Source organism: Moschus berezovskii, chromosome X, assembly GCF_049115385.1.
Source record: "Moschus berezovskii isolate FMDL1 chromosome X, NW_MosBer_1.0, whole genome shotgun sequence".
NCBI classification, from domain to species: domain Eukaryota; kingdom Metazoa; phylum Chordata; class Mammalia; order Artiodactyla; family Moschidae; genus Moschus; species Moschus berezovskii.
The window spans coordinates 73,508,007-73,528,964 of record NC_142488.1 but is presented as its reverse complement, the minus strand read 5'-3'; positions in this window follow the sequence as shown (position 1 = coordinate 73,528,964).

Below are 20,958 nucleotides of genomic sequence, written 5' to 3'. Positions count from 1 at the left end.
ACAGCATATTAAAAATTAGAGACATCACTTTGCCAACGAAGGACCTTATAGTCGAAGCTATGATTTTGCCAGTAGTCATATATAGATGTAAGTGTTGGACCATAAAGAAGGTTGAGCACTGAAGAATTGATGCTTTTGAACTGTGGTGCTGAAGACTCTTGAGAGTCCCTTGGACAGCAAGGATATCAAACCAGTGAATCCTAAAAAAACAACCCTTAATATTAATTGGAAAGATTGATTATGAAGCTAAAGCTCCAATACTTTGGCCACCTGATGCAAAGAGTCGACTCATTGGAAAATATCCTGATACTGGGAAAGATTGAAAGCAGGAGGAGAAGGGGGCAACAGTGGATCAAATGGCTGGATGGCATCACTGAGTCAATCGACATGAGTTTGAGCACACTCTGAAAATATAGCACAGGACAGGGAAGCATGGCATTCTGCAGGTCATGGGGTCCCAAAGAGTCAGACACGTCTTATAGACTGAACAACAACGTTACATGGCTTCAAGTTTTTCTATCACAGTCCCTTTATTTTTACAAATGAAGATTCAAAGTTGTGTGGTTTCCAGTTTAAATGACAAAGGTCACAAAGCTATTAACACATAGAACCAAGAGTACAACCTAGGCTTCATGATTCCCAGTGAAGCACTCTTTGCAGTTTGAATCATAACATTTCGCATTATTCATCTACACTGGCATCTTTGAAGGCTTTAGCCAAATCCCCTCTTTCTTCTTTCTGTAGACAGACAGGTTTATTATAATTGAGCTTTGACTTGAAGAAGAAGTCATGGTGGAGACATAGATTGGAAGTTATTAGCATAAGAATAATAATTAAAAAACCATGAAGAAATTCCTTAAGTAAAAAGAAAGACAGTGATTCTCAAATATTGGCCTGCATCAAAATTACCAACAATTTGTTTAAAAATGCATTTTCTTGAGCTACATACATAATTCTGATGAAGAGGTGTGGAGATGCAGTTCAGGAATATGCATTTTACCAAGTGCCTCTAAGTAATTCTGATATATGCAGTTTAAAAAAAAAAGGAAAAAAAAATCTTGAGATACACTGAGGCAGACGGAGGCAAGAAAAAAAAAAAAAACTCTCAGGACATAATAGTATGCGGAAAAAGAAACTGTTATGGAATTAAGATAATCTCTTAACTTCCAGTTTTTAATTCCATAAAAGTTTCTTTTTCCCCGTACTATTATGTACTGAGCGTTTCATATGTGAAACGGATCACCAGTCCAGGTTCGATGCATGAGACAGGGTGCTTGGGGCTGGTGCACTGGGATGATCCAGAGGGGTGGGATGGGGAGGGATTTTGGAGGGGGGTTCAGGATGGGGAACACATGTACACCCGTGTGGATTCATGTCAATGTATGGCAAAACCACTAAAACATTGTAAAGTAATTAGCCTCCAATTAAACTAAATAAATTTATATTAAAAAATAAGAGATAAGTAAAAATGAAAAGAAACAAGTTGTAGAAGGACATGAGAATATAATGGGGCCATACTTAGAAGGAGAAAAAACCCTTCTCTGCACCTGGACGGGAGAAAATGAGGTTGCCTGAGGATAAGAATCGTTTTGACTGCAGGAACCTGAAGAGATTCATAGCTTCTACTTTATTTTGAGGCTATGCATACAAATTTAAAATTCTTTTAACCTTGAGAAAAATAACCTTTTATTTTATGAAATATCCACCTTTATCTCTAGTAACTTTTTTTTTTTTTTGCCTTAAAATATACTTAGGGGGGTGGTCCTAAGATGGTGGAGGAATAGGACAGGAGACCACTCTCTCCCCTACAAATTCATTGAAAGAATATTTGAACGCTAATAAAACTCCACAAAACAACTTCTGAACGCTTGCAGAGGACACCAGGCACCCAGAAAAGCAGTCCATTGTCTTCGAAAGGAGGTAGGACAAAATATAAAAGATTAAAAGGGAGACAAAAGAGTTAAGGATGGAGATCCATCCTGGGAAGTGAGTCTTAAGAGAGGAGAAGTTTCCAAACACCAGGAAACCCTCTCACCAGCGGGTCTGGGGAAAGTTTTTGAATCTCAGAGGGCAAAATAGCCGGGAGGAAAAATAAATAAATAAAACCCACAGATTACATGCCTAAAGGCAACTCACAACAGAGAAGTACCCCAGACGCTTGCATCCGCCACAAGCAAGCGGGAGGGGGGGTGAATGGAGAGGAGTGGGTGGCATTGCTTAGGGTAAGGACAAGGCCTGAATGCCCTGAGGGCAATCTGAAGGAACTAACATTAGATAGCAACCTAAACTGTGGGATAGCCAGAGAGAGAAGGAGAGAGAGTGAGATAGAGAGAGAACTATTCTGTGAAAAGCCCTAACCTAAGGTACTGCCGGGCCGCTCACAGAACAAAGGACTGAGTGAATACCAGAGAACAGCTAGCCAGCTGTGGACTGGCCCATTTCCCACTGAAGGCGGGGGCCAGGTGGGTACCAGTCAGAGCCAGAAAGGGGCAAACTCGACCCCAGAGGAGGCATTCCCTACCAAACTGCAAACAGGCTTCCAGTTTCTAACCAAAGACTTCCTGAGATTCTGGACAGTTGACATCTGCCAGGAGGGTCGCAGCCAGAGATCAGCTCCCCAGAAGAGACACATGGCACACCGGAGACCCGAGCAGCTGGGACGCGGGAGGTGATAAGATGCACCACACCTGAGAGTGCCCTTGCCACGCATCTGGTCGCCTGATCTGCTCCAACCAGGGAACAGCACAAAATAGAAGCCCGACGGAGTCTGCGCCTTGCTGGAGTACCAAAGAACCTGAATCTGAGCGGCATAGACCTGGGAAGTGCATGCAACCCAGGGCCCACTTCCTGCAGAGCAACCAGAAGCTTGATCAGTGTAATCTGGAAAAGCACACAAGCTGTGAGCGGGGGCAAACCCAGTGTGGCCGACACACTGTGAGCACTCCCCACAGATGCCAGTGATATTTGCTTGCAGTGTTCCTCCCTCCCCACAGCACGACTGAACAAGTGAGCCTAAACAAGAGCCCACCTTCACCCCCTTGTGTCAGAGCAGAAATTAGACACTGAAGACACCTACAAACAGAAGAAGCCAAAGAAAGAGAGGGAACCACTTTGGAAGTGACAGGTGCAACAGATTAAAATCCCTGTAGTTAATACCGACTACATTGGAAGGGGCCTGTAGCTCTTGAGAAGTATAAGCTGGGACAAGGAACTATCTGAAACTGAACTGACCCCACACTATCTGCAACAGCACCAGAGAAATTTCTAGATATATTTTTACTATTATTATTTTTTAAGTATTTTTTTCTTTTTTTAAGTTCTCTATCACTCTTCTAATTTTCATTTTTAAAATGTATTATTACCTTGCAAAAAAAAAAAAACAACGCCTATTTTTAAAGCAAACTTCATACATATTTCTTACACTTTTTGTGATTTTGTTTGTTTGATTTTTAATATTGTATTTTTTGAGAGTCTAACCTCTACTCTAGATTTTAATCTTTGATTTATAGTATTTGTTACCAATTTTGTACATTTAAGAATCCAATCTTCAGTACACATTTTCACTTAGGAGTGTGATTAATGGTTTGATTACACTCTCCCCCTTTTGACTCTCCTTTTTCTCCCCCAGGTCACCTCTATCCCCTCCCTCCCCTTTCTCTTCTCAACCCAACTCTGTAAATCTCTGTGGGTATTCCGGGCTGTGGAAAACACTTAGGGAACAGAGCACTGCGTAGATCTCTCTCTCTCTCTCCTTTTGATTCCCCCTTTTCTCCTCCTGCTCACCTCTATCTCCTTCCTCCCTCTTCTCTTCTCTATGTAAATCCGTGAACCTCTCTGAGGGTTATAGTCTGTGTACATAGGGAATTGTTTACTGGTTAGATCATTCTCTCCTGTTTTGATTCCCTCTCTTCTCCTCCTGATCAACTCTATCTCCCTCCTCCCTCTTCTCTTCTCCATGTAACTCTGTGAATGCCTATGGGTGTCCTTCACTGTGGAGAATCTTTTCACCATTAACCTAGAAGTTTTATTATCAGTGCTGTATCCATGTAGAAGTCTTGAGGCTACTCTAAGAATAAGACTGAAAACAAGAGTCAGGAGGCTTAAGCTCCAAACCTGAGAACACCAGATAACTCCTGAGTCAGGGAACATTAATTGATAAGAGATAATACAAAAGCCTCCATACCTGCACTGAAATAAAGAAGCACCCAAGAGCCAATAAGATCCAGAGCAAGACATACAATGCAAATTCTCCAGCAATGCAGGAACATACCTCTTAGCTTCAACAGGCTGGCCAAAGTCACACCAAATGCACAGACATCTCAAAACTCATTATTGGACACTCCATTGCACTCCAGAGAGAAGACATCCAGCTCCACCCGTCAGAATACCAACGCATGCTGCCCTAACCAAGAAACCTTTACAAGCCACCCGTCCAATCCCAGCCACAGGGAGGAACCTCCACAATAAAGAGGAACTACAAACTGCCAGAATACAGAAAGGCCACCACAAACAAAGCAATCTAAACAAGACGAAAAGGCAGAGAGATACTCACCAGGTAAAGGAACATGATAAATGCCCACCAAACCAAACAAAAGAGGAGGAGATAGGGAGTCTACCTGAAAAATATTTTAGAATAATGATAATAAAATTGATCCAAAAATCTTCAAAACAAATCAGAGTTACAAATAAATAACCTGGAGACAAGGATTGAGAAGATGCAAGAAAGGTTTAACAAGGACATGGAAGAAATAAAAAAGAGTCAATTAATAATCAATAATTCAATAAATGAGATAAAAAACACTCTGGAGGGAACAAACAGTAGAATAATGGAGGCATAAGACAGGATAAATGAGGTAGAAGATAGAATGGTAGAAATAAATGAAGCAGAGAGGAAAAAAGAAAAAAGAATTAAAAGAAATGAGGAAAACCTCAGGGACCTCTGGGACAATGTGAAACGGCCCAACATTTGAATCATAGGAGTCCCAGAAGAAGAAGACAAAAAGAAAGGCCAAGATAAAATACTCCAGGAGATAATAGTTGAAAACTTCCCTAAAATGGGGAAGGAAATAGTCATACAAGTCCAAGAAACCCAGAGAGTCACAAACAGGATAAACCCAAGGCAAAACACCCAAGGACACATATTAATCAAATTAACAAACACCAAACACAAAGAACGAATATTAAAAGCAGCAAGGGAAAAACAACAAATAACACACAATGGGATTCCCATAAAGATAACAGCTAATCTTTCAATAGAAACTCTTCAGGCCAGAAGGGAATGGCAGGACAAACGTAAAGGGATGAAAGAGAAAAACCTACAACCCAATTACTGTACTCAGCAAGGATCTCATTGAGATATGAAGGAGAAATCAAAAGCTTTACAGACAAGCAAAACCTGAGAGAATTCAGCACCACCAAACCAGCTCTCCAACAAATGCTAAAGGATATTCCCTAGACAGGAAACACAGAAAGGGTGTATAATCTCGAACCCAAAACAACAAAGTAAATGGCAATGAGACCATACTTATCAATAATTACCTTAAAGGTAAATGGGTTGAATGCCTCAACTAAAGGACAAAGGCTGGCTTAATGGATGCAAAAACAAGATATGTTGTCTACAAGACACCCACCTCAAAACAAGTGATACATACAGAATGAAAGTGAAGGGCCTGAAAAAGGTATTTCATGCAAATGGAGAACAAAAAAAGCAGGAGTAGCAATACTCATATCAGAAAAAAATAGACATTAAAATAAAAGCTATGAAAAGAGACAAAGAAGGACACTGCATCATGATCAAAAGATCAATCCAAGAAGAAGATATAACAATTATAAATATATACGCAGCCAATTAGGAGAACCACAATATGTAAGGCAAATGCTAACAAGTATGAAAGGGGAAACTAACAGCAACACAATAACAGTGGGAGACTTTAATACCCCACTCACACCTATGGATAGATCAACTATAAAGAAAATTAGCAAGGAAACACAAACTTTAAATGGCATAATGGACCAGCTAGACCTAATTAATATCTATAGGACATTGATTTTCAAGTTTTTCTCAAGTGTACACGGAACCTTCTTTAGGACAGATCACATCCTAGATCATAAATCTAGCCTTGGTAAGTTAAAAAAAATTCAAATTATTCCACTCATCTTTTCTGACCACGATTCAGTAAGATTAGATCTCAATTACAGGAAAAAAACTATTAAAAATTCCAACATATGGAGGCTAAACAACCCGCTTCTGAATAAACAACATATCATAGAAGAAATCAAAATATGCATAGAAATGAATGAACATAAAAACACAACAACCCAAAACCTATGGGACACTGTAAGAGCAGTGCTAAAGGGAAGGTTCATAGAACTACTGGCTTACATCAAGAAACAAGAAAAAAGTCAAATAAATAACCTAACTCTATACCTCAAGCAACTAGAAAAGGAAGAAATGAATAACCCAGGGTGAGTAGAAGGAAAGAAATCTTTAAAAATAGGGCAGAAATAAACGTAAAAGAAACAAAAGAGACCATAGAAAAAATCAGCAAAGCTAAAATCTGCTTCATTGAGAAGATAAATAAAATTGACAAACCATTACCCAGACTCATCAAGAAACAAAGGGTGAAGAATCAAATCAATAAAATAAGAAATGAATATGGAGAAATCGCAACAGACAACATAGAAATACAAAGGATCATAAGAGATTACTATCAGCAACTATAAACCAATAAAATGGACAAGTTGGAAGAAATGGACAAATTCTTAGAAAAATACAACTTTCCAAAACTGAACCAGGAAGAAATACAAAATCTTAACAGACACATCACAAGCATGTAAATTGAAACTGTAATCAGAAATCTTTCAGCAAACAAAAGCCCAGGACCAGAAGGTTTCACAGCTGAATTCTACCAAAATTTTAGAGAAGAGCTAACATCTATCCTACTCAAACTCTTCCAGAAAATTGCAGAGGAAGGTAACTTCCAAACAGATTTCATGAGGCCATCATTAACCTAATATCAAAACCAGAAAAAGATGTCACAAAAAAAGCAAACTACAGGCCAATATCACTGATGAATATAGATGCCAAAATCCTTAAGAAAAATATATCAAACAGAATCCAACAACATATTAAAAAGATTATACACATGACCAAGTGGGCTTTATCCAAGGAATGCGAGGATTCTTCAATGTCTGAAAATCAATAAATATAATACACCGCAGTAACAAAGTGAAAGATAAAAACCATATAATTATCTCAATAGATGCAGAGAAAGCCTTTGACAAAATTCAACATCCATATATGATAAAAACCCTCCAGAAAGCAGGCATAGAAGGAATCAGTTCAGTTCAGTTCAGTCGCTCAGTTGTGTCCAAATTTCCGCGACCCCATGAACCTCAGCATGCTAGGCTTCCCTGTCCATCACCAACTCCAGGAGTTCACTCAAACTGATGTCCATCGAGTTGGTGATGCCATCCAGCCATCTCATTCTCTGTCGTCCCCGTCTCCTCCTACCCCCAATCCCTCCCAGCATCAGAGTCTTTTCCAGTGAGTCAACTCGTCGCATGAGTTGGCCAAAGTATTGGAGTTTCAACTTTAGCATCAACACCCAGGATTGATCTCCTTTGGACTGGTTGGATCTCCTTGCAGTCCAAGGGACTCTCAAGAGTCTTCTCCAGCACCACAGTTCAAAAGCATCAATTCTTCGGTGATCAGCTTTCTTCACAGTCCAACTCTCACATCCATACATGACCACAGGAAAAACCATAGCCTTGACTAGACGGACCTTGGTTGGCAAAGTAATGTCTCTGCTTTTTAGTATGCTATCTAGGCTGGTCATAACTTTCCTTTCAAGGAGTAAGCGTCTTTTAATTTCATGGCTGCAATCAGCATCTACAATGATTTTGGAGCCCCCCCCCAAAATAAAGTATGACACTGTTTCCACTGTTTTTCCATCTATTTTCCATGAAGTGATGGGACCAGATGCCATGATCTTTGTTTTCTGAATGTTGAGCTTCAAGCCAACCTTTTCACTCTCCTCTTTCACTTTCATAGAGGCTGTTTAGTTCCTCTTCACTTTCTGCCATAAGGGTAGTGTCATCAGCATATCTGAGATTATTGATATTTCTCCCAGTAGTCTTGATTCCAGCTTGTGCTTCTTCCAGCCCAGCGTTCCTCATGATGTACTCTGCATATGTTAAATAAGCAGGGTGACAATATACAGCCTTGACGTACTCCTTTTCCTATTTGGAGTCAGTCTGTTGTTCCATGTCCAGTTCTAACTGTTGCTTCCTGACCTACATACAGGTTTCTCAAGAGGAAAGTCAGGTGGTCTGGTATTCCCATCTCTTTCAGAATTTTCCACAGTTTATTGTGATTCACACAGTCAAAGGCTTTGGCATAGTCAATGAAGCAGAAATAGATGCTTTTCTGGAACTCTCTTTCTTTCTCCATGATCCAGAGGATGTTGGCAATTTGTTCTCTGGTTCCTCTGCCTTTTCTAAAACCTGCTTGAACATCTGGAAGTTCACGATTCACATATTGCCAAATACCTTATGATTATACAGTGGAAGTAAGAAATAGATTTAAAGGTCTAGATCTGATAGATAGAGTGCCTGATGAACTCTGGACGGAGGTTCGTGACATTGTATAGGAGACAGGGACAAAGACCATCCCCATGGAAAAGAAATAGAAGGAATACACCTTAACATAATAAAAGCTATATATGACAAACCCACAGCAAACATTATACTCAATGGTGAAAAACTGAAAGCATTTCCCCTAAAATCATGAAGAAGACATGGCTACCTACTCTCACCATTACTATTCAACATAGTTTTGGAAATTTTGGCCACAGCAATCAGAGCAGAACAAAAAATAAATGGAATCCAGATTGGAAAAGAAGTAAAACTGTCACTGTTTCCAGACGACATGATCCTCTACACAGAAAACCCTAAAGTCTCTACCAGAAATATACTAGAGCTAATCAAAGAATATAGTAAAGTTGCAGGATATAAAATTAGCACGGGGAAATCCCTTATATTCGTATACAGTAACAATGAGAAAACAGAAACTAAGGAAACAATTCCAGTCACCATTGTAATGAAAAGTATAAAATACTTAGGTATATATCTTCTCAAGAAAACAAAAGACCTATATATAGAAAACTATAAAACACTGATGAAAGTAATGAAAGAGGCCACAAACAGATGGAGAAATATACCATGTTCGTGGATTGGAAGAATCAATATAATGAAAATGAGTATACTATCCAAAGCAATCTATAGATTCAATGCAATCCCCATCAAGCTGCCAACAGTATTTGTTAGAGAACTAGATCAAATAATTTCACAACTTGTATGGAAATACAAAAAACATCAAATAGCCAAAGCAATCTTGAGAAAGAAGAATGGAACTGGAGGAATCAACCTGCCTGACTTTAGGCTCTACTACAAAGCTAGTCATCAAGACAGTATGGTACTGGCACAAAGACAGAAATATAGATCAATGGAATAAAACACAAAGCCCAGATATCAATCCATGCACTTATGGATATTTTAACTTTGTCAAAGGAGGCAAGAATATATATTGGAGAAAAGACAATCTCTTTAACAAGTCATGCTGGGAAAATTGGTCAACCACTTGAAAAAGAATGAACTAGAACAGTCTCTAACACCATACACAAAAACAAACTCAAAATGGATAAAAGATCTAAACGTAAGAGCAGAAACTATAAAATTCCTAGAGGAAAACATAGGCAAAACACTCTTCGACATAAATCAAAGCAGGATCCTCTATGACCCACATCCCAGCTTATTGGAAATAAAAGCAAAAATAAACAAATGGGACCTAATTAACCATAAAAGCTTTTGAAAAACAAAGAAAACCATAAGCAAGGTGAAAAGAAAGCCTTCAGAATGGGAGAAAATAATGGCAAATGAAGCAACTGACAAATAATTAATCTAAAAAACATACAAGCAAGACCAGAAACTCAATTACGGAAAAATAAGTGACCCATTCAAAAAATGGGACAAAGAACTAAACAGACAGTTCTCCAAAGAAGACATACAGATGGCTAACAAACACATGAAAAAATGCTCAACATCACGAATTATCAGAGAAATGCAAATCAAAAGCACAATGAGGTACCATCTCACACCAGTCAGAATGGCTGCTATCCAAACATCTGCAAAAAATAAATGCTGGAGAGGTTGTGGAACAAAGGGAACCTTCTTACATTGTTGGTGCGAATGCAAACTAGCACAGCCACTATGGAGAACAGTATGGAGATTCCTTAAAAAACTGGAAACAGAACTCCCATACGACCCAGCAATCCCATTTTTGGTCATACACACCTAGGTAACCATAACTGAAAGAGACACATGTACTCAAGTGTTCATTGCAGCACTGTTTATAATAGCCAGGACATGGAAGCAACCTAGATGTCCATCAGCAGACAAATAGATAAGAAAGCTGTGGTACATTTACACAATGGAGTGTTACTCAGCCATTAAAAAGAATACATTTGAATCAGTTCTAATCAGGTGAATGAAACTGGAGACTATTATACAGAGTGAAGTAAGCCAGAAAGAAAAACACCAATACAGTATACTAACACATATATATGGAATTTAGAAAGATGGTAACCATAACCCTGTATGCAAGACAGCAAAAGAGACACAGATGTATAGAACAGTTATTTGGACTATGTGGGAGAAAGCAAAGGTGGGATGATTTGGGAGAATGACATTGAAACATGTATATTATCATATGTGAAATGAATCGCCTGTTCAGGTTCGATGCATGATACAGGATGCTTGGGGCTGGTGCACTGGGATGACCCAGAGGGATGGGATGGGGAGGGAGGTGGGAGGTGGATCAAGATGGGGAACAAAGGTACACCCAGAGACAGATTTATCACAAACCCAATGAAGCTTAAGTTTTAGGACCCCTTACTTGTACAGGCCCCTTCCAAAGCACTGAGATTATTTCATGTTTATGTTATTCATCAGAATTTAAATTCTGGATTTTATTTTGATTTTTTCATTCCATATTTCAACTTGTATTTCATTCTGTGTGTTTTTAAGAGGCACCCTCAAAGTGAGTAAGATTCAGGCTCTTCAAAACCTGAACTTACACTTTTAAGTGTGCTTCTCCAATAGCGATAACATCCTTCAAACTCCTAATACCCTCCCTCTGTCCCCAATATAGCAGAACCTATGAGAAGGCAATGGCAAGCCACTCCAGTACTCTTGCCTAGAAAATCCCATGGACGGAGGAGCCTGGTAGGCTGCAGTCCATGCGGTCGCTATGAGTCTGACATGACTGAGCGACTTCACTTTCACTTTTCACTTTCACACATTGGAGAAGGAAATGGCAACCCACTCCAGTGTTCTTGCCTGGAGAATCCCAGGGAAGGGGGAGCCTGGTGGGCTGACGTCTATGGGGTCACACAGAGTCGGACACGACTGAGGTGACTTAGCAGCAGCAGTAGCAGCATAGCTGCAAGCAAACATTTTTATATAAGCCAGTAATATTCAATCCATTTCTATGTTAGTAATTAGTTAGTCACTGAACAGAATATGTGTACTAGTTAATGATTTCTTTGCAAGGCCAATCGGGTGGGCCTGTGAAACCATATTAGATTTATATAGGTATATGTGACCTCACTTATCATTCACTCAAGATCTGCATTTTACAGAGTAGAAACTGAGCTTTAGAGAGGAAATATGACTTGTTCAAGCTCACATCTAGGCAATTAGTGGTAAAGTAGAGATTTCAAAAAAAAGCTATTTAATCCTTATTCTAAATTCTACTGCTGTTCCAACTTACTTACTTCCTTTGTTTTTGAAATTTATTTCCTAATGTGATTTGTATATATTGCATTCAGTTCAGTTGCTCAGTCGTGTGCAACTCTTTGTGACCGTATGAATCACAGCACGCCAGGCCTCCCTGTCCACCACCAACTCCCGGATTTCACTCAAACTCAGGTCCATCGGTCGGTGATGCCATCCAGCCATCTCATTCTGTCGTCCCCTTCTCCTTCTGCCCCCAATCCCTCCCAGCATCAGAGTCTTTTCCAGTGAGTCAACTCTTTGCATGAAGTGACCAAAGTATTGGAGTTTAAGACTTAGCATCAGTCCTTCCAATGAACACTCATGATTAATCTCCTTTAGAATGGACTGGGTGGATCTCCTTGAAGTTCAAGGGACTCTCAAGAGTCTTCTCCAACACCACAGTTCAAAAGCATCAATTCTTCGGCGATCAGCTTTCAACACAGTCCAAATCTCACATCCATACATGACCACTGGAAAAACCATAGCCTTGAATTGATGGACCTTGGGGGGCAAAGTAATGTCTCTGCTTTTTAATATGCTATCTAGGTTGGTCATAAATTTCCTTCAAAGGAATAAGCGTCTTTTAAGTTTATGGCTGCAATCAGCATCTGCAGTGATTTTGGAGCCCAAAAAAATAAAGTCTGACACTGTTTCCACTGTTTCCCCATCTATTTCCAATGACGTGATGGGAGCAGATGCCATGATCTTAGTTTCCTGAATGTTGAGCTCCAAGCCAAATTTTTCACTCTCCTCTTTCACTTTCATCAAGAGGATCTTTAGTTCTTCTTCACTTTCTGCCATAAGGGTGGTGTCATCTGCATATCTGAGGTTATTGATATTTTTCCCAGCAATCTTGATTCCAGCCTGTGTTTCTTCCAGCCCAGCATTCCTCATGATGTACTCTGCATATGAATTAAATAAGCAGGGTGACAATATACAAATTTGACGTACTCCTTTTCCTATTTGGAACCAGTCTGTTGTTCCATGTCCAGTTCTAACTGTTGCTTCCTGACCTGCATACAGGTATCTCAAGAGGCAGGTCAGGGGACCTGGTATTTCCATCTCGTTCAGAATTTTTCACAGTTTGTTGTGATCCACACAGTCAAAGGCTTTGGCATAGTCAATGAAGCAGAAATAGATGTATTTCTGGAACTCTCTTACTTTTTCCATGATCCAGCAGATGTTGGTAATTTGACTCCTGGTTCCTCTGCCTGTTTTAAAACCAGCTTGAACATCTGGAAGTTCACGGTTCACATATTGCTGAAGCCTGGCTTGGAGAATTTTGAGCATGACTTTACTAGCGTGTGAGATGAGTGCAATTGTGCAGTAGTTTGAACATTCTTTGGAATTCCCTTTCTTTGGGATTGGAATGAAGACTGACTTTTTCCAGTCCTGTGGCCACTGCTGAGTTTTCCAAATTTGCTGGCATATTGAGTGCAGCATTTTCACAGCATCATCTTTCAGGATTTGAAATAGCTCGACTGGAATTCCATCACCTCCACTAGCTTTGTTCCTAGTGATGCTCTGTAAGGCCCACTTGACTTCACATTCCAAGATGTCTGGCTCTAGGTCAGTGATCACACCATCTTGATTATCTTGGTGGTGAAGATCTTTGTGGTACAGTTCCTCTGTGTATTCTTGCCACCTCTTCTTAATATCTTCTGCTTCTATTAGGTCCATACCATTTCTGTCCTTTATCGATCCCATTTGCATGAAATGCTCCATTGGTATCTCTAATTTTCTTGAAGATATCTCTTGTCTTTCCTATTCTGTTGTTTTCTTCTATTTGTTTGCATTGATCGGTGAGGAAGGCTTTCTTATCTCTCCTTCCTATTCTTTGGAACTCTGCATTCAGATGCTTATATCTTTCCTTTTCAGTTTTGCTTTTCACTTCTCTTGTTTTCACAGTTATTTGTAATGCCTCCTCAGACAGCCAGTTTGCTTTTTTGCATTTCTTTTCCATGGGGATGGTCTTGGTCCCTGTCTCAAGTACAATGTCATGAACCTCTGTCCATAATTCATCAGGCACTCTAACTATCAGATCTAGTCCCTTAAATCCATTTCTCACTTCCACTGTATAATCATAACGGATTTGATGTAGGCCATACCTGAATGGTCTAGTGGTTTTCCCTACTTTCTTCAATTTAAGTCTGAATTTCTGAGCCACACTCAGCTCCTGGTCTTGTTTTTGCTAACTGTATAGTGCTTCTTCATCTTTGGCTGCAAAGAATATAATCAATCTGATTTCAGTTTTCACCATCTGGTGATGTCCATGTGTAGAGTCTTCTCTTGTGTTGTTGAAAGAGGATTTTTGTTTGACCAGTGCGTTCTCTTGGCAAAACTTTATTAGTCTTTGTCCTGCTTCATTCCTTGCTCCAAGACCAAATTTGCCTGTTAATCCCGGTGTTTCTTGACTTCCTACTTTTGCATTCCAGTCACGTATAATGAAAAGGACATCTTTTTTGGGTATTAGTTCTAAAAGGTCTTGTAGGTCTTCATAGAACCATTCAACTTCGGCTTCTTCCATGTTACTGGTTGGGGCGTAGGCTTGGATTATTGTAATATTGAATGGTTTGCCTTGGAAACGAGCAGAGTTCGTTCTGTCATTTTTGAGATTGCATCCAAGTATTGCATTTTGGACTCCTTTGTTGACCATGATGGCTACTCCATTTCTTCTAAGGGATTCCTGCCCACAGTAGTAGATATACTGGTCATCTGAGTTAAATTCACCCATTCCAGTCCATTTTAGTTGACTGATTCCTAGAATGTCGACGTTCACTTTTTCCATCTCCTGTTTGACCAGTTCCAATTTACCTTGATTCATGGACCCAATATTCCAGGTTCCTATGCAATATTTCTTTACAGTATTGGACCTTGCTTCTATCACCGGTCACATCCAAAACCTGGTGTTGTTTTTGCTTTGGCTCCATCCCTTCATTCTTTCTGGAGTTATTTCTCCACTGATCTCCAGTAGCATACTGGGCACCTACCAACCTGGGGAATTCCTCATTCAGTATCTTATCTTTTTGCCTTTTGATACTGTTCACTGCATTTAAAATAGGCAAGCTGACTTTTGCGAGCTTATTTCTGAACTTAAAAAATTCTATATCTCAATTTATTGTGCAAATTTTTACAATAAGTTTGGGACACGTAAATAACATAAAATACACATAAGTTACCTCTAAGATCCCCTCAGTTAAGTGGGCAAGGACTATGAACATGAAATTAAGGAAAAAAGAAGGGAAAATGGCTAATAAATATAATGGAAAATATGAAACCTTATTAATTGTAAAAGAAACAAGATATGACTAGGATTATGATTATGACTGTTTTTCACCTGAATAATTCTATTTGTTTAAATAGTGAAAGCATAAACTGATACAATCTTTTAAAAAGCAAATTTTCCTTGTATATTACAGACTTGAAACTGTTCATAACTTTTGGACCAGTAATTGCATGCCTCAACACCTAAATATTAAGAGCTTTATGTACAATGATGCTCAATTATATGTATCAGAACAGTATATATAACAGTAAAATAACAAGAACTTGAAGTAATTTGATTGCCAACAAAACGAAATCAAGTAAATCATGATATGTTCATGTGATCAAGTTATATATGTGGTATATCACAAATATATAAAATATGAATAGAAAAAATATTGGAAGAAAATATGCAAGTATTGTTAATGACTAAAATAATTAAATGCTTTTTTTTTTTACATTTTTATATTTCATATTAATGAATAGACGATTTCAAGTTAGAAAAATTATTTTAAATAATAAAATAAAGAAATGGAGAATTAGAAGAATATAGCATATAATAAAAATGCCCAAACAACTAAACCCACACTAAAATAAAAATGAGGTTTAATTTTACAATTCTAGCAAGAATAAGAAAAAGATAAAATTCAATACTCTGAAAATACCGGGTTTAATTTGATAGAATTTTTCTGGTAAGTAATTTAACAATACAATTAATCCTAAAACAGTTGTGAAAGTGAAACTGAAGTCACTCAGCTCTTTCTGACTCTTTGCAATCCCATGGACTGTAGCCTGCCAGGCTCGTCTGTCCATGGGGACTCTCCAGGCAAGAATACTGAAGTGGGTAGGCATTCCCTTTTTCAGGTGATCTTCCCAACCCAGGTTTCCCGCATTACAGGCGGATTCTTTATTGTCTTAACCACTAGGGAAACCCAAGAATACTGGAGTGGGTAGCCTATCACTTCTCCAGTGGATCTTCCTGACCCAAAAATCAAAGCAGGGTCTCCTGCATTGTAGGCAGATTCTCTACCAACTGAGCTACCAGGGAAGACAACAGTATATTCTGTTATTATTATCAGAAGCATATAAATATATTCAAATTTATTATTTGAATGGTTAAAATATATTATACTTTAAAAGACCATTATATCAGTTTTACTTTTAACATGTGAAACTGGCAGCATTCTAAAGAATCCAATGACAATTGAATGATTAAATAAATCATCATATGTATATTCAATGGTATATAATGAAGTCACCTAAAATTAATATAATGACTATACTGAAAAGCTAGATGTGACCGCATCATCTTATATACCGTATTCAGTTGACCCTTGAACATGGGTTTGAACTGCACAGGTTCACCTATGTGCAATTTTTTTTTTTTTTTTCCGTATATAGGTACTACAGTACCACACTATCCATGGTTGTTTGAATCTATGAATATGAAGCTGCAGATACAGAGAACAGACTGTAAAGTTATGTGTGGGTTTTTGACTGAATGGAGGGTTGATACCTCTAGTTCCAGTGTTGTTCAAGTATTAACTATACATTTAGAGACATTAAAAGGAAACAAAAAAACCCATAACACCCACTTCTGTGTTAAATTAAAGAGAATTTGATTGATATTTACAAATCCTTACTAAATACTTTCTATTAATGATAAATCTTTTTTTTTTAATCGCTTACCACTTGCATATTATGTAACTTCTCTTCAGGGGTAATAACTTCTGGAATTTGTGTTTCTAGTTCTGTAACATCAGGTGGCAGAGCAATTATGTAATGATAGATTTTAGTCACACCCTTGCACTAGAAAAGAAAAAAAGAAAAAATGCATGAAAATCATATCAACATCACTATTTCAGTTCTAATGTATAATTGACATAATTTTTAGGTTTAAAAATGAATATATAATATATATGTATGTACATATATAGTCCTATTTGTATTCAGAGAGAGATACAACATAACTTACCAAAAGATGAAAAATATATTTATATGTTTCCAGAGTGAGAAAACTGTGTATTATCAAAACATAAAACTGTACTTAATTATTTTAGGTCCTCTCAATTGTGGTATCAGCAAAGTGCATATGAGTGAGAAGTAAAAGGAGACTAAAAAGGTCAATTTATTCCTAAAAAAGTACATATATTCATGGAAATTTTGGAAAAGGCAGAAAACGAAAGAAAAAATTAGCTATCACCCAGAAGAGCAAACTGCCTCTTCCAACAACACAAGAGAAGACTTTACACATGGACATCACCAGATGTTCAATACGAAAATCAGACTGATTATATTCTTTTCAGCTGAAGATGGAGAAGCTGTATACAGTCAGCACAGACACACACACAAAATAAATAAAAAGACCAGGAGCTGACTGTGGCTCAGATCATGAACCCCTTATTGCAAAAATTCAGATTAAATTGAAGAACATAAGGAAAATCTATCGGCCATTCAGGTATAACCTGAATCAAATCCCTTAAAATTACACAGTGGAAGTGACAAATAGATTCAAGGGATTAGATCTCATAGGCAGAGTGACTGAAGAACTATGGATGGACGTTCATAACACTGTATAGGCGGTGGTGATCAAAATCATCCTGAAGAAAAAGAAATGCAAAAAGGCAAAATGATTGCCTGAGGAAGTCTTACAGATAGCTGAGAAAAGTGAGAGGAAAAGGAGAAAAGAAAAAATATACCCATCTGAAAGCACAGTTCCAAAGAACAGCAAGAAGAGACAAGAAAGCCTCTCTAAGTTTAGATCACTGCAAAGAAATAGAGAAAAACAATAGAGTGGGAAAAACTAGAGATCATTTCAAGGAAATTAGAGATATCAAGGGGATATTTCATGCAAACATGGGCACAACAAAGGACAGAAATGGTATGGACCTAAAGAAACAGAAGATATTAAGAAGAGGTGGCAAGAATACAAAGAAGAACTATACACAAAAGACCTTAATGATCCAGATAACCACAGTGGTGTGATCACTCAAATAGAGTCAGACATCTGTGAGTGTGAAGTCAAGTGGGCCTTAGGAAGCATCACTACGTACAAAGCTAGTCGATGTGACAGAATTTCAGCTGAGCTATTGCAAATCCTTAAAAGATGATGCTGTTAAAGTGGTACACTCAATATGCCAGAAATTTTGAAAACTCAGCAGTGGCCACAGGACTGGAAAAGATCAGTTTTCATTCCAGTCCCAAAGAAACGCAAGGCCAAAGAATGTTCAAACTACTGCACAATTGCACTCATCTCACATACCAGCAAAGACTTCTCTGGTGGCTAAGATGGTAAAGCGTCTGACTACAATGTGGGAGGCCTGGGTTCGATCCCTGGGTCAAAAAGATCCCCTTTAGAAGGAAATGGCAACCCACTTCAGTTATCTTGTCTGGAAAATCCCATGGACGGAGGAGCCTGGTAGGCTACTGTCCATGGGGTCACAAAGTGTTGGACAGGACTGAACGGCTTCATTTCATTTTTTTTTTTTTTCATTTCAATCCTCACAATTCTCCAAGCTAAGCTTCAACAGTGCATGAACCGAGAATTTCCAGACATGCAAACTGGATTTAGAAAAGGCAGAGGAAGCAGATATCAAACTGCTAATATCCGGTGGATCATACAAAAAGCTGGAGAATTCTAGAACAACATCTACTTCTGCTTCACTGACTACATTAAAGCCTTTGACTGTGTGGATCAGAACAAACTGTAGAAAATTAGCAATGGGAATACCAGACCACCTAACCTGCTTCCTGAGAAATCGGTATGTAGGTCAAGAAGCAACAGAACTGGACATGGAACAAAGGACTAGTTCCAAATTGGGAAAGACCCTGTTTATTTAACTTGAGAATCCCTGGGACAGGGGAGCCTGGTGGGCTGCCATCTATGGGGTCACACAGAGTCGGACACGACTGAAATGACTTAGAAGCAGCAGCAGCAGATAACCAGATGACACCACCCTTATGGCAGAAAGCGAAGAGGAACAAAAGAGCGTCTTGATGAAAGCGAAAGAGGAGAGAGAAAAAGCTAGCTTAAAACTTAACAACAGAAAACTAAGATCATGGCATATGATCCCATCACTTCATGGCAAATAGATGGGGAAACAATGGAAATGGTGACAGATAATTTTCTTGGGGTCCAAACTGACTACAGATGATGTCTGTAGCCATGAAATTAAAAGATGTTTCCTTCTTAGAAGAAAAGTTATGATCAACCTAGATAGCATACTAAAAAGCAGAGACATTGTTTAGTCATCAAACTTCTGTGTAGTCAAAGCTATGGTTTTTCCAGTAGTCATGTATGGATGTAAGAGTTGTACCACATGCTTTGCTGGGGCAGCTGTGAAGAGAGCCGCCACGTCCAAGGTAAGAGAAACCCAAGGATGACGGTAGGCACTCAGAGAGGGGATCAGAGGGTAGACAGACTGAAACTATAATCACAGACAAATAGCCAATCTGATCACACGGACCATAGCCTTGTCTAACTCAATAAAACTAAGCCATGCCATGTGGGGCCACCCAACCTGGCCGGGTCATGGTGGAGATGTCTGACAGACTGTGGTCCACTGGAAAAGGGAATGGCAAACCACTTCGCTATTCTTGCCTTGAGAACCTCATAAACAGTATGAAAAGGAAAAAAGATAGGACACTGAAAGACAAACTCCCCAGGTCGGTATGGAGATCAGTGGAGAAAAAACTACAGAAAGAATGAAGGGATGGAGTCAAAGTAGAAATAACACCCAGTTGTGAATGGGACTGGTGATGGAAGCAGGGTTCGATGCAGTAAAGAGCAATATTTCATAGGAACCTGGAATGTTAGGTCCATGAATCAAGGCAAATTGGAAGTGGTCAAACAGGAGAAGGCAAGAGTGAACATAGACATTCTAGGAATCAGCGAACTAAGATGAACTGAAATGGGTGAATTTAAATTGGATGACCATTATATCTACTATTGTGGGCAGAAATCCCTTAGAAGAAATGGAGTAGACATCATCGTCAACAAAAGAGTCTGAAAAGCAGCACTTTGATGCAGTCTCAAAAACTACAGAATGCTCTCTCTTCGTTTCCCAGGCAAACCATTCAGTATCATGGTAATCCAAGCCTATGCCCCAACCAGCAATGCTGAAGAAGCTGAAGTTGAACCGTGCTATGAAGACCTACAAGACCTTCTAGAACTAACACCCAAAAAAGATGTCCTTTTCTTTAGACGGAACTGGAATGCAAAGTAGGAAGTCAAGAAACACCTGGAGTAACAGGCAAATTTGGCCTTGGAGTACAGAATGAAGCAGGGCAAAGGCTAATAGAGTTTTGTCAAGAGAACGCACTGGTCAAAGCAAACACCCTCTTCCAACAACACAAGAGAAGACTCTACACATGGACATCACCAGATGGTCAACACCCAAATCAGACTGATTATATTCTTTGTAGCCAAAGATGGAGAAGCTCTATACAGTCAGCAAAAACAAGAACAGGAGCTGACTGTGGCTCAGATCATGAACTCCTTATTGCAAAATTCAGACTGAAAGTGGGGAAAATCACTAGACCATTTAGGTATGACCTAAATCAAATCCCTTATTACTATATAGTGGAAGTGAGAAATAGATTTAAGGGACTAGATCTGATAAACAGAGTAGCTGATTAACTATGGATGGAGGTTCGTGACATTGTAAAGGAGACAGGAATCAAGACCATTACCAAGAAAAAGAAATGCAAAAAAGGCAAAATGGCTGTCTGGGGAGGCCTTAAAATAGCTGTGAAAAGAAGACAAGTGAAAAGAAAGGAGAAAACGAAAGATATACTCATTTGAATGCACAGTTCCAAAGAATAGCAAGGAGAGATAAGAAAGCGTTCCTCAGCGATCAA